The 12792-nt window shown below is 39.5% G+C and overlaps 1 protein-coding gene across 6 annotated transcripts in view; it reads right to left on the bottom strand.

Moving 5' to 3' along the window:
* The window catches only part of Marchf1 (membrane associated ring-CH-type finger 1), a 764409-nt gene extending 752153 nt beyond the window's left edge, over nucleotides 1-12256 (bottom strand). For 4 of the 6 annotated variants that reach the window (XM_036166448.1, XM_036166451.1, XM_036166452.1 and 1 more), the window contains exon 1: nucleotides 11928-12256. The gene's annotated coding sequence lies outside the window, so the exon portion shown is untranslated. The remainder of the gene's footprint in view (nucleotides 1-11927) is intronic. The other 2 variants (XM_036166450.1, XM_036166449.1) reach the window with 1 other exon arrangement.
* Nucleotides 12257-12792: the final 536 nt, after the last annotated feature.

Here is a 12792-nt window from a genome sequence, read left to right as displayed (position 1 = left end):
CCCCTCTCAAGTCCAGCTGCACTCTGCCTATAACCCCTTTATACTCTCCTAGTTTCTATAGTTACTCCATGTGTATGCCCACAGCTGAAGATCTAGGGTCCATAAATGACAGTGGACATAAACCATTTGTTTTTATGTATCTGGATTTCCGCACCCAATATAATCTTTTCCAGGACCATCAATTTACCTGTAAATTATTTCATTTTTTTCATACAACGGAATACTATTCTGCTGCATGTATGTATCACACTTTCACTATCCATTCATCTGTTGAAATACATTAAGTTATTTTTACTTCCTGGCTATTGTGAATAAGGCAGTTATGAATATTGCCAAGCAGGTATTTATAGAGTAGAATGTAAAGTCTTTGGAGACTATGTCAAGGAATGAGTTTGGGTGGTTCATGTGACAGATTTACTTTTAGTCTGTTGAGTATTCACTGTAGTGATTTCCAGGGAGACTTCACCAACTTTCATTCCTACCAACAGTAAATGAAGGTTCCTGTTTCTCACAGCTTCTCCAACAGTTGTGGTCAGTTGTTTTGTTGATCTTAGTCACTTTATGACTGGTGAGAGAAAGTCCTACTGTTGCTTTAGTTTATAGTCCTTAACTGCTAGAGATGGTGAGCACTTCTTGAAGTATTTATTAGCTAATTTCATTTGCCCTCTTGAGAATTCTCTGTTTAGAGATTCCTGAAAGATAAATCCCTAGCCAATTTTTAAATTGGGTCATTTGCTCCCTTGACACTTTGCAGCCCCTGGTTACCTCTCAAGGTTGAAGGAAGGTTCCTATTGCTAAAGATAACTCACGCTCGCACTTAGAACACAAGTGTGATCTGAGCTGGGTCTGACCTGAAAGCCTCTTTCCCAATCTAGTTTCCATGGTTTCAGAAAATACTATGAAAGCTGCCATGAGAAAGAAGCACACAGTCCTACCCAGTTGTCACACCTGTGAACCACAACAATGACTACCACAGCAATATGTCCATAAAAGTGCAGTGTCATTTGCATGTGGGTGGTAACCAACAGCTGTCTAATTGGACTTAAAACCCACTCAACAGGAGGGAAAACATGCCTGGTTCTGAAAAAAACTATTCAGTTTCTCATGTTTAGAGAGGCTATGGCCATTAAAAAATCTACTACCATCACCTTGCTAGTCCAACATAATTTTCTAGTAGATTCTAAATTTTATCCTTCACCCCTATAGAAGCTTTTCCTTACATTGAATAGAGACTATCACAGAAAACCACAATTGGATACATCTCAGAGATCAACAGATGACATGAAGCCCAGACCCACAAATATATCTGTGTCACAATTCGTGACTGTATGCTCAGAGAACATCACCGAAGAGTATACAGAAAGACTGTAAGAACCAGAATACTAGGAATTCTCTGATGAAACAATTTCACCTAGAAATTGATGAATAAACAATGGCATTGATGAGCATATAAATAGGAAATGGGGGAATTTTCATGGGGTCCCACACCTAGAAGGAAGAGAATTAGCCTCTCCCAGGAATGGGACCTCCTCATTGGATTCAATGCAGAGTGGTCTGCCCTGAAAAAAAACAAACACAAAGAGCAAAAATAGACTCAGAAGGTTGGATCCATGCATTGGTGTGTGCACATACACACATAGATGAATGGTATGTAACAACAGCCATCAAAGGAAAAGAAGCATCAACTTGAGACTGGGAGAAAGAACAGGAGTTGGGAGAGTAGCTGGGAGAGGCTGGAGGGGAAGGGAGGGGTAAATTGTTGTAAATCTATTTCAATTGAAAACATTTAAAAATAAAAATTAATATATCATTATATAAGAACATAAATTTACAACAATGTAAAGCTATTTAGAACTGTAGAAATAAGAAACGCCTTGCATAGTAGTCTTAAATATCATCATAAACAAAGAGAAAGTGAGCAAAACATGAGTGACTACCTAAGCTCTCAACTACATTTCTTTAGAATTTCACTAACAAATTCATCAATCCTACAAACTCCATGCTTTAAGTTCGTAATTCCTTTTTTCAGTTTTATTTTTATTTTTGAGAGTATAAATTACATTTCTTGCTACCCTTTTCTCTCTCCAAAGCTTTTCATATACTCCTGCTTTCTTTCTAATTCATACCCTCTTTTTCATTGTTATTGAATGAATATATGTATATATATGCATATACATATATTCCTAAATGTAACCTCAGTATGTATGGTTACTTGTAAGTCTGTTTTCAGGGCTGACCATTTGGTACTGAATAACCAATTGGTTTCCTCTTCCCTGGGGAAGACCACCTTTCCTGCTCCCAGACTCCTTGGTTGTCTATAGGGCTAGTTTGCATTATTTTGTGCAACATCCTTCCTCAGTTCTTCATATATTTCCTTTTCTGTATTAGATAGTCTAATATCAATAATTTGTTGAACCCTTCCCTATCTTCCAAATACACCTATATACACAACATTCCTTATATGTCAAACATCTTGTGACTGCCCCTTATGAGTGGCATATCTCCACTTAAATCCATACCAATCACAGTCCTGAGTCCATCAAAATCATTATGCTTCCCCAACAAGTTAGCCTCCAGAATACTCCATTTATCCCTCTGTTAGGAGTTTTACTTTCTCTCTTCATCTATTAACTTCTGTGTTTTGTTTTCTTTAGACAACAACTCAAACAACCACTTCTTCAAGGATGCTTGCACAAATCTCTATGTGCAGTCACACTCCCAAATAATAAAATTTCTTATTAGCATGCACCTGTCCTTCATTGTACTCACTCCTACACATTTGTCCTGGTTCCTGTGGCTATTTAATTAGTTCACATGAATAAAAAGTTTCAAAATAGCAGAAATCTGGATACATTGGGTTTTTTTTTGTTTTGTTTTGTTTTTTACTTATCATTATATCACAAGTCATAGCTGAGTGGCAGGAAGTAGGGGAAAAGTGGGAATTATTTCTCATTAGGACAACAGATTATTCCATAGCTAATAAAAATGATTGATTTAGAAACAAAATACACTTGAGAAATGCATTCGTTTAATTTCCTCCTCATTTTTCTCTCTTATAAGTGGATGTGTCTTACAACTGCAATCCTGAATCCTTCTCTCTCCCTCTTTCCACCTCTCCCTCCTTCTCCCTTCTCCCCCTCTTCCCTGTTTTTGCATTTTCATCCAGAGAAGGAAACCTAATTTACCATAGATTTTGGGTATAGTTCCCTCCAAAAGTCAAGTCCAAACTAAGAAACAATGTACTAAGAGTAGCTGTCAGTGAGTGAACCACTAGGGGAAAGGAAGCAGGAAGTGCCAGTGAAACCCCTGGGATTCCTTCACAACCAAGAAGAGTTGAGGCTCCACCCACTCCAGACTCAGACCTCCTAAGGGGCTATACACCTCAGAGAACTGTCAATCCATTCCATTACTTGTGTGCTTCCCTTGGGTTTGCTAGTTCTTCACCATTTCAGGGTGCTAAGACCTTAGTTTGAAAAAGTAGGTAAGTCACATGGCAGAATAAAATATATTCAACACAAACATGAGGAGGGAAAGGGTCGGCAAACCTTAGCCAATGTTTGCCTGGCAAGTTTGCCACAGCCACAGTCAGAACCAGAGTAAAAGGAGAAGGTGTGAATTGGGACCTTTGCTAGGCCTTGTGGGAAGTAGAGCATTGTGAATGGATCTGAAGCAATGATCCTGCAATGAGGTAAGGTAATGTGTCATGCTCGTCCAAGTACAGCGGTTCTCCTCCTGTATTTTGTTGCTGAATCAAAGACAAGAAACGGCTTGTCTTACTTTGCTTCTATTGCTGTAATGAAACACCATGATCAAAAGGAACTTGTGGAGGAAAGGGTGTGTTTGGCTTACACACCCTGATCACAGTTCCGAAGAGAAGTCTGGAAAGGTACTGAAGGCAGAAACTTGAACTGAAGCAGAGACCACAGAGGAATACTGTTTACTGGCTTGCTCTCCTGGCTTGCTCAGTTGGCTGTCTTATAAACCCCAGGAACACCTGCCCAGGAATGGGACTACCCACAGTGGTCTGTGCCCTTCTATAGCAATCATTAATAAAGAAAATGCCCTCATAGGCTTGCCAATCTGATGGAAGCATTTTCTCAAGTGAGGTTCTTTTTCCTAGGAAACTCTAGCCTGCCAGGCTGACCAAAAACCAACCAGAATAAGAATCTATTTCAACTGACTATATTCTTCCATCCAAAGTCAGTGCTTTTCGATGTTATGTGAAATGCATAATTACATAAAACAAGCATAATATTGGGGCTGCAGAGATGGCTAACTAGTTAAGAACACTGGCTGTTCTTCCAAAGGACCTGGGTTTGATTCCCAGCACCCACATGGCATCTCACAACTGTAACTCTAGTTCCAGGAAATCTGACACCCTCACACAGACATGCAGGCAAACACCAATGTGCACAATATACAAAAATAAGAATAAATAAAATCATTAAAATACATATAAAAGATAAAACAAGCATATTATATGTCATTCACCTTAAGTATCTCTCCATTACTAGGAGGTTTAAGAAAGCATAAACCAATTTACAGAATTATAGAAAATTCGTCTTATGTGTATCTAACATTATACTTCAACTATGATATGAATTATTTATAATAAACTAGCCTCAAATTCTATTGAGTTTTATTCATATGCAGGTAGTTCAATCTATTACCAGTTTGGTAACTCTGTCACATAGATATTAGATATCAACTTACGTTGATTGCTTTTCTGAGTAATAACATGAAAATAAAAAAAGAAAATTGTTTCTAAGAAGGGACAGAGTCCAGATTGTCACGTTTTTTCTTCCATACATGTGACATTTATTTTTAAGTACAGCTGACTCATCATCAAGTACTTGTACTCATAAAGAGCCTTGTTTTTAATATACACACTTGTTTGGTTTGCAACATGCCTAAGAGAGAAGCTTTGCCATTTTATTTAGTAGTTAGCAAGAACTTGAAATTATTGTTTATTTGAGTTATTAATTTTAGTTACTAAGATGTACCTCAGAAAAAATGATGAACTACTTCTATATCAAATGACACATAATACAACTGTCTAGCAGAAGCCAATTTCTTTTAGAGAACATTTACAAACTGCAATGGACTTAAGTCTTGTAGGCTGAAGTTACTAATTCTAGTTTTGCCAGGGAGTGAGCTTGGATATTTAATATCTGTGTTCATAATCAGTAATAGTCTGTTTTAACTGGCAGTTTTAATGAGCAACTCATGATAAATCAAAAATACCATCAAAGCCACAACACAAGCCTCATGTTAAAAACAAAACTTTGACTTAAGTAAAATGTGTGTGTGTGTGTGTGTGTGTGTGTGTGTGTGTGTGTGTGTGTGTGTGTTAGGTTTCCATTAAGGCAACAGATACCTTGAAAAGATGACAACTTTATTTTGCTCATTGGTTTGGAAGTTTCAGTCCATGATCAGCTGGCCCCATTGCTTTGGGGCCTGAGTTGAAACAGCACATCAGAAAGGCTGTATGTAGTAGAGAAAAAAAAAATCACTCACCTACTGCTCAGGTTTTGAAAGGGTGTAAGAGGCAGGCACTGTGACATCATAATCCCCATCAGTGGCACATTACCAAGGCCCTGACCTCCTAACATTATGGCCTAACTGATAAAGTTCCACAGCTCTTCAACAGCAAGCTAGAGACCAATAGGATAAGGGACTTTAGGGAATACTCAAGACCACCTGGTCCCAGAGGATCTGGAAAAGGTCAAGAATAGAGGTCCCAAGATCTCAGATGCACGGTGTATCAGTGAGGCAAGATGCTTTTTAATGCTGCTTCCCAGAAGGAGAATAGAATCTGGAGACTACTCCTGTGAGATAAGAATCTAGTAATATTTTTATAGTCTTCGGATAATAGTGAGGACACAGTTGAGACATGAGGAGCCACAATCTCTCAGAGAAACAAGTTGTGTAAAACACAGTTGACCCATCAACAACAGATAGAGTTTCCACTGCTCTGACAAAGCACTCTGAACAAGGCACCCTGGTGAGGGAAGTACTTCTTTCAGCTTGTATGTCCACAACACTGTCCATCATGAAGAAAAATATGGACAGGAACCTGGAGGAAGGAACTGAATGAAACACAGAGGAGTGTTGTTTACTGTTTTTCTTTTAATAGCTTGCTCAGCCCTCTTTCTTATTAACTCTAGGACTCCTTACCAATTTATAGAACCACCCACAGTGATCTGGACCCTTCCACATCAATTATTAATCAAGAAAATGCCCTACAGATTTGCTTACAGGTAATCTTCTCCAGTGAAGTTCCTACATAATTCTAGCTTATGTCAAGTTAACAAAAAAACAACAGAATAATGCCTGATTTCCCCTTTCTGAAATCTGGAAATGCACACATGTTTAGAGGTTAAAACACCAAAAATGGAGCTTATCTGAAAAACAGATGCTTACAGGTCTTGCAGTGGTGTGCATTTCGAAACTATGAATCCCCTAGAGGCAGCGATAGACATTCATGCTTTGACAGTTGCCCAGAAGAGGAACAAAGTCTGAGGATGTAAGCAAGACATAGTTGTAACTAATCAGATTACAACAATTGGCCAACTCTTCATTCTATATCCCTGCAAAGGAAACATTGACACTTCTTTGGAAATGGATAAACCAAATGGCCTATTTTTCTATATGAATACAATAAAGAATAAGAAGAAACACTAAAAGGAAGTATACAATGTAGTAATTGACATTACTATACAAAAATTATCATTTTGAATAATATGTTTAAGATAGTAAAGGAAAAGATACAGAAAAGAGATAAGTTGAGATCTACATAGAAGAATTAAATGTACCTTTGAAACTATGATAGAGCATCCATAGACAATCTTGACAATCAATGGACATATGTAGAAGGTGACCAATAAGCTGAGCAAAGGGTCAAAAGAAATATTCAAGTAGTTGAGACAGAATAAAGAAAAGAAAATAGTGAAACAAGTTTACAAACTGTGCTGGGTCTAATGAGGTAATCTACTACACAGGAGCTGATATAAAAAAGAGACAGTAATACAGCTATCCATGAAGGAATAATAGTCAAGAACTCAATGAATTACTCTGGATATGTATGAAAATATGAACTCACATGTTCAAGAAGCTCTGAATTCAAGGAGGATAGGTACAAAGAAAACTATAGCTCACTGAATATAAAGACAAATAAAAAAAATCTCAAAATCAGTCAAATACAAAGACATCTGACTTGCAAAGCAATAATAAGTCTGGGTAGGTTTGCAGAGAGACTGAAAGGAATAAAAAGTTTGTTGAAAGAAATAGCACTGAGTATAGATTGTGCCCATATTAATATCCTTTAGAATTAGAGCTATGTAAAATTATTTTCAGTCACACAAATGAGAAAAATTAATCAGCTAATTTTCAATAAAAAGGATATTAATTAACAACTTTATAATTTGTCAGAGAAAATTAATATAAATAAAAGGTTAAAGATATGCCACTGATTTAAAATGATAGATGACAGATATCAAAAACTAAACACAATTATGAAGTTACTTTTTAATTGAAGAATTAGAAATTTAAGTTATGCAGATCACTGGGCATATTCATCAGATTTATCTTCTTGTGTTTTTCAAATCACTACCACACTGAGTACTGTCCTTCCCCCGTAAGAAAGGCCAGGCAGAGACCAGAAGATCACCTGAATTTTATGTTAAAAGAAACTGCTTCACAGAAGAGAGTTATGCTTGATGACATGATAAAGTCAAAATTGCTTATTTCCTATTAAGTGTATCATTTTGGGCATGATAAAATAGGTGATTAATTAGGAATAAACAGAAGCACATTAAGATACAAAATGTGCTCAATGTACACTAAATCATTACCAATATATACTAAATCAGTAATGGTCACTTGGAAAGAAATTGTCTCAAAAGATGTGAAGGCTACTCTTGATTGTCAATATAACTAAACACAAGCCATCAGGCATCCCCATAAGGGACCTTTTTGATCAGATTTTTTGTAGTACCCACCCTAAATGTGGGTGGTACCCGTCTTGTGACTGTCCAGGTAAAAGGTCATCAAAGGAGGAAAGAAAGCAACTTGCTATGGGCACAGTTGCCTTACTCTTGCTGTCGAGTTCATTTATCCCATGTCTTCAGCATTCTTAAACTGATGTGTGAGCCAGCCTCTTCTGCATTCCAGGAAGACTGGAGCCCAGTAGCAATCCAGGTATCCTCCCAGTTTTCATTCCCAGATTTGAACTATTGAGACATCCAGCAACATGGATTGAACAATTCCTGCATTCTTGGCCCCTCCAAGAGTTGCCATTATTGGACTACCCAGATCATATCACATAAGCCAATCAAATAAATTTCCTTAAGTGTATATTCATTCTATCGGTTCTGTTCTTATAGAGAATACTGAATAATGCAGTATCTTAAATTCTAAGTGTAATAACTCCATTAAAATTTTCTCTCCTCTTTCACTAAAATGCATACCTGAGCGAGTGAGATGACTCAGTGGGTAATGGCAGTTACTGCTAAGCCTGGTGACCTGAGTTCAATCCCCAGGACTCATACAGAGAAAGGAGAGAACCATCTCCTACAAGGTGTCTTCTGACCTCCCCAACTAAAACATTGCCATATTTATGCACATGTACGTGTGAACGCATACTCAAGCACATACACACACACAAGCAAATGTAATTAAAAATATACCTATCAATATTTAAACAACACTAACTACTGACTTTTGCTGTTACTTTATAATTGCAGAAGTAACTAAGAGGCTAAAACTTTTCAATCATATTTGACAAGCCAATATCCCTATTAAACACAATCCACAACAACATACATCATGTTTTGTGATCCATAGGCATCCTTCAACTTTAAAATCTGTAAGATATATTCATAGAAAGACAAGATAACCTTCTGATTGGGTTCAAACTACAAATTTGCCTGAAGGAAAGTGAAAGAAATTTCAAATCCTGGAAATGCTAAAGCATCTGCTAAATCAACAAGCTAAAAATATGAAAGCAAGACTCCATTCCAAGTGCTGTGAACTCAGTCCTGTGCATCAGCTCTTTGTGGGAACCTTGCAGTCTTCTGACATAATGTTTGGGAAGGGAGAAGACCCACCTTGAACACAGATAGCACCATTCCATCAGGTTGGGGCCCAGATTAAATAAAAGGAAAAGAGAGAATAAGGCCCAGTTAGCAGAAACATCACCCCTTTTCTACTTCCTATTGGACTGAGGTAGCCAACCATGTCAATAGTGCCCCAGCTGTGTGTCACTCTAGCCACCATGCCTCCTTCACCGTGATGGTCTTGTAGTCTTCTGTACTTGTGAGCCAAAATGAACCTCTGCTCACTCACGCAAGTTGCCTTTATCAAGTATTTGATCAAAGCCAGAAAAGAGTAATTAATACTGTGCTCTTCCCCATGGCATCTGCACATCGCTGGCATCTGCTCTGGGCAACATGCTCTCTCTTTGTGTATGTAACAACTTCTTCCTCTTTTCCTTTTCCAGTTTAGAGTCCTTGTGTAGTAAGATAGCCAACACACCTGTGAGTATATTAAAGAACTTTAGGGAAAAAAATCTCAAGTTTGAAGATACTATTTTGTCCTCTGTGCTTTTAAAAGTAATATTGTACTTTCTATCACATGTATAATATTCAACAATGGGACACTTAAATTTTGTAAAGACTTTCCCACATATTCCACTATACTTGCAGTAAAATACTGAAACATTTTCAGCTTTTTTTTTGGGGGGGGGGGGGCGTTGGGAAGGGAGTAAAATATTTTTAAGTAAAGTATTTTAAATGTGAAATGCAATATATTCTTAGTTTTATGTTTTAATTAACCTGTTAATGGATAAATCTTATTTTGAAAGGCAGTATCATTTTTGAAAAATGAGACAAATGTCATAAAATGATCTGCTTGTCATTGCAGTCTTGTCTGTTCAGACGTGTGTGTGTGTGTGTGTGTGTGTGTGTGTGTGTGTGTGTCCACTTTAGGTCAATGTATATATTTGTATGTATCCCCTTACAGAACAACGTCAGCAGATCCCATGTTTTCTGGGATACTTTAAAGAGTGTTTGTTATCATACTACCAGAGGGAAACAGTCAACATGAGCAACAGGTTTTCAGAAACACTATTGTAGAGTCCAGTTTCCTTTACAGTACAGACATTAAAAAAAAAAAAAAAGAAAGAAAGAAAGAAAACCTTTAGAGAAGCAGATCCTTTTGTGACAAGAAGTCAAGACACAAACAATGCAATAAGAATTCTTTTTTGAATTACAGGAAAACTATGTTGTCAGTTTCAGGAGTCCTGGATAAAGGCAAGCTCTCTTTGGTCAAAGCATCTGTCTCTACTCATAGCTTCACATAATCAAACACTCTCTGTGCACCTCTCAGACGAGATGAGCATGCAAAACCCAGAATGTGCTTTCCTCAATCAAAATAACACTCTGCAATAGCCTTCCTGGTTCTGTGACTCATATTTATAAATATGATGAGTCCTAGTAGCTCAGATCTTTCTCCATTCCCAGTACACTCATTATTACACATTTCCTATCATCTTTGCCTTGAAAGGAACTCAAACTATCAGAAGGGAAATCATCGATGAAGAAAATATGTTTTGATCCTCTGTCTTAGAAGGCTTTCATTAAGGCCAGCTATCTTTAGAGAAAAAATAATAATCTAAAGGAAAGCATTAAGCCCATTACAGACAAAATTAAGTGATCTTCGAACTATAACTAGCATTGCCTTATTCTTGTATCCTGTCATTATCTTAGGGACCCCCACATTGAACTTGTACACCTAAAGCCTTTGTAATGATGAGTGCTTATTCCACTAATTCAGGAATGTGAATTAGCTATTAAGTTTTTTAAACCCATCTGACTACGAGGATTCGAAACCTGATCTTTTACAAGTGAACCAAAAGTGTCAAGATTTTACTGGTTTCTATCTTTATCGCAGGTGGCTGGTGGGAGGTTGGCATAAACACAAGTGTTCCTATGGATATCACCATTTCCTTGTGAGATGAAAACTGGACTCTTCCCAAACAGCAAGAATTCATAGACAAAGCAAGTGTCCCCTGAGCAAGAAGCCAGCAAGCTTGGGTAGTGGCGTTCTGACGCACGGGGTGTTCCTCTCAACTAAGGCACTTGAGCAGTTTCTGACTTGCTTCAAGAGCATAAGCTGCACCACAGTAAAGGTGGTGATGCTTAGCCTGTTTATCAGACAAATCTTTCCATAGTAACAAAAGAAATTGCCAAGAAAACCTGGCGTTGTCTAACGGCATCCTAGACCTGGCTCTGCTTCCATCCACAAACAATACCCCTAAGACGCGCACCAGAAAGGAGGACAAAAACATAAAAAAGCCATTCTCAGTAAGTTTGCTGTTTCCCTTGCACCACTTGGTATAAAACTTGGGCATTTCTCTGCTGTCACCATCCACTTCACTTCCTTGAGCTCCACAAGCCAGCTCCACACCTGGATAACTGCGACACTCACCCTTGAGCGCAGGACCCTTCCGGTGTCCAAAGTCCCAGCTCTCCACTTCCCCTGCCGCAAAGAACACAGAGGTATCTCTCATCCAGCCCTGCTGGGGCAGGGAACCAGGACTGAACCCAACAGTTGCATAGAGTCTAATTCAGGTTTGAGCGCATCCACATTAAACCCAAGACAAAGGCTGCACTCAGTCTTACGCGCCCTTCCCAGAGTAACTCGCTTTCTCTCTGAAGCCCACCCTAAGAGCATTTGAGCCAGGGAAGTCACGACAGGAATTGCTTTCAGAGGGGTGCGGCCAAGGGTGTAAACAGTGCTTACTTGTAATCCACCAAGGGAACTACCCCGCAGCAGCACCGACTGGGGAAGCTTAGCAGGACAGCCTGCCTCTGGCAGCACGAGTACCCATCTCAGCAGGGGAGCAGGACCTCCCACATGGAACCCACCTGGGCAAAGGCACCTGCTGCCTGCACTCCAAGGTAGTGTTGGGCTAGGTCTGGCGCTCTGGAGCAGGAGCAAGCCTCCTAGGACCACAAGCCAAAGAGAGTATGGACTCTGCCGGAGGTTGATCAAAAGCTCTTTGCAGTCACTCACCAGGGAAGGTGAAGTAGCTCAGGCAGCCGGCAGGCTGCGCGCAGCCCGCATCCCAGGGTAGCAGCATCCTCCCATCCTTTGTCAGTGACTGGTGGTGCACTCCTCCTCAGCTCACAAACGTGCGTGCGGTTGGGTGGCAGGCAGCCCGGCTCTGGCTAGGCTCCCCAGCCTTCTTCCCTCCTCTGAGCCTCCTCCCCTTCTCTGTCCCCCTCCACCAGCGGCACTCACTGGGCTCCCATGATGTCATCCAGTGGAAATCTGCCATGCTCAAAAACTGGAATAATCCAGCGCTCAGGCGGGGAAAGCAGAGCAGGCAGAAGACGCAGCAGAGGTGTGAGGTGTTCCCAGAACGCAATGTGGACCTGGCTTTTTAGCTGAAGTCAAGGACAGGAAAGAGCAGGGACTTCGGAAAGGGGGGGGGGGGGGGCACAGTGGTGACAGAACCTAGAAAAGACAGTGTTTTCTGCTCTGATTCTTGAGTCACTATCTAAATCAGTGGCACAAGACAAGGGTGAGGAGAAAGTTTTGTTGTCGTTTTTGTTGGTGGTGTCCTTCTTTTCACTTCTCGGGAGCCACGTTTCTGTGATGATCCTTGTGCTGTGGGGCCGGAGAAGAAAGAGAATCTCCAGGAATATTAGAGCCCTGGTCGCAGCAGAAAGTTCGGGGTATCTTGTCAGTTGCTGCCTTGGCAACATGCAGCAAAAGTTAAGAGGTGAT

This window comes from Onychomys torridus, chromosome 17 (assembly GCF_903995425.1).
Source record: "Onychomys torridus chromosome 17, mOncTor1.1, whole genome shotgun sequence".
In the NCBI taxonomy this organism is placed as follows: domain Eukaryota; kingdom Metazoa; phylum Chordata; class Mammalia; order Rodentia; family Cricetidae; genus Onychomys; species Onychomys torridus.
Note: the sequence above shows the minus strand (reverse complement) of the source record. Positions and strands in the feature narration are given on the sequence as shown.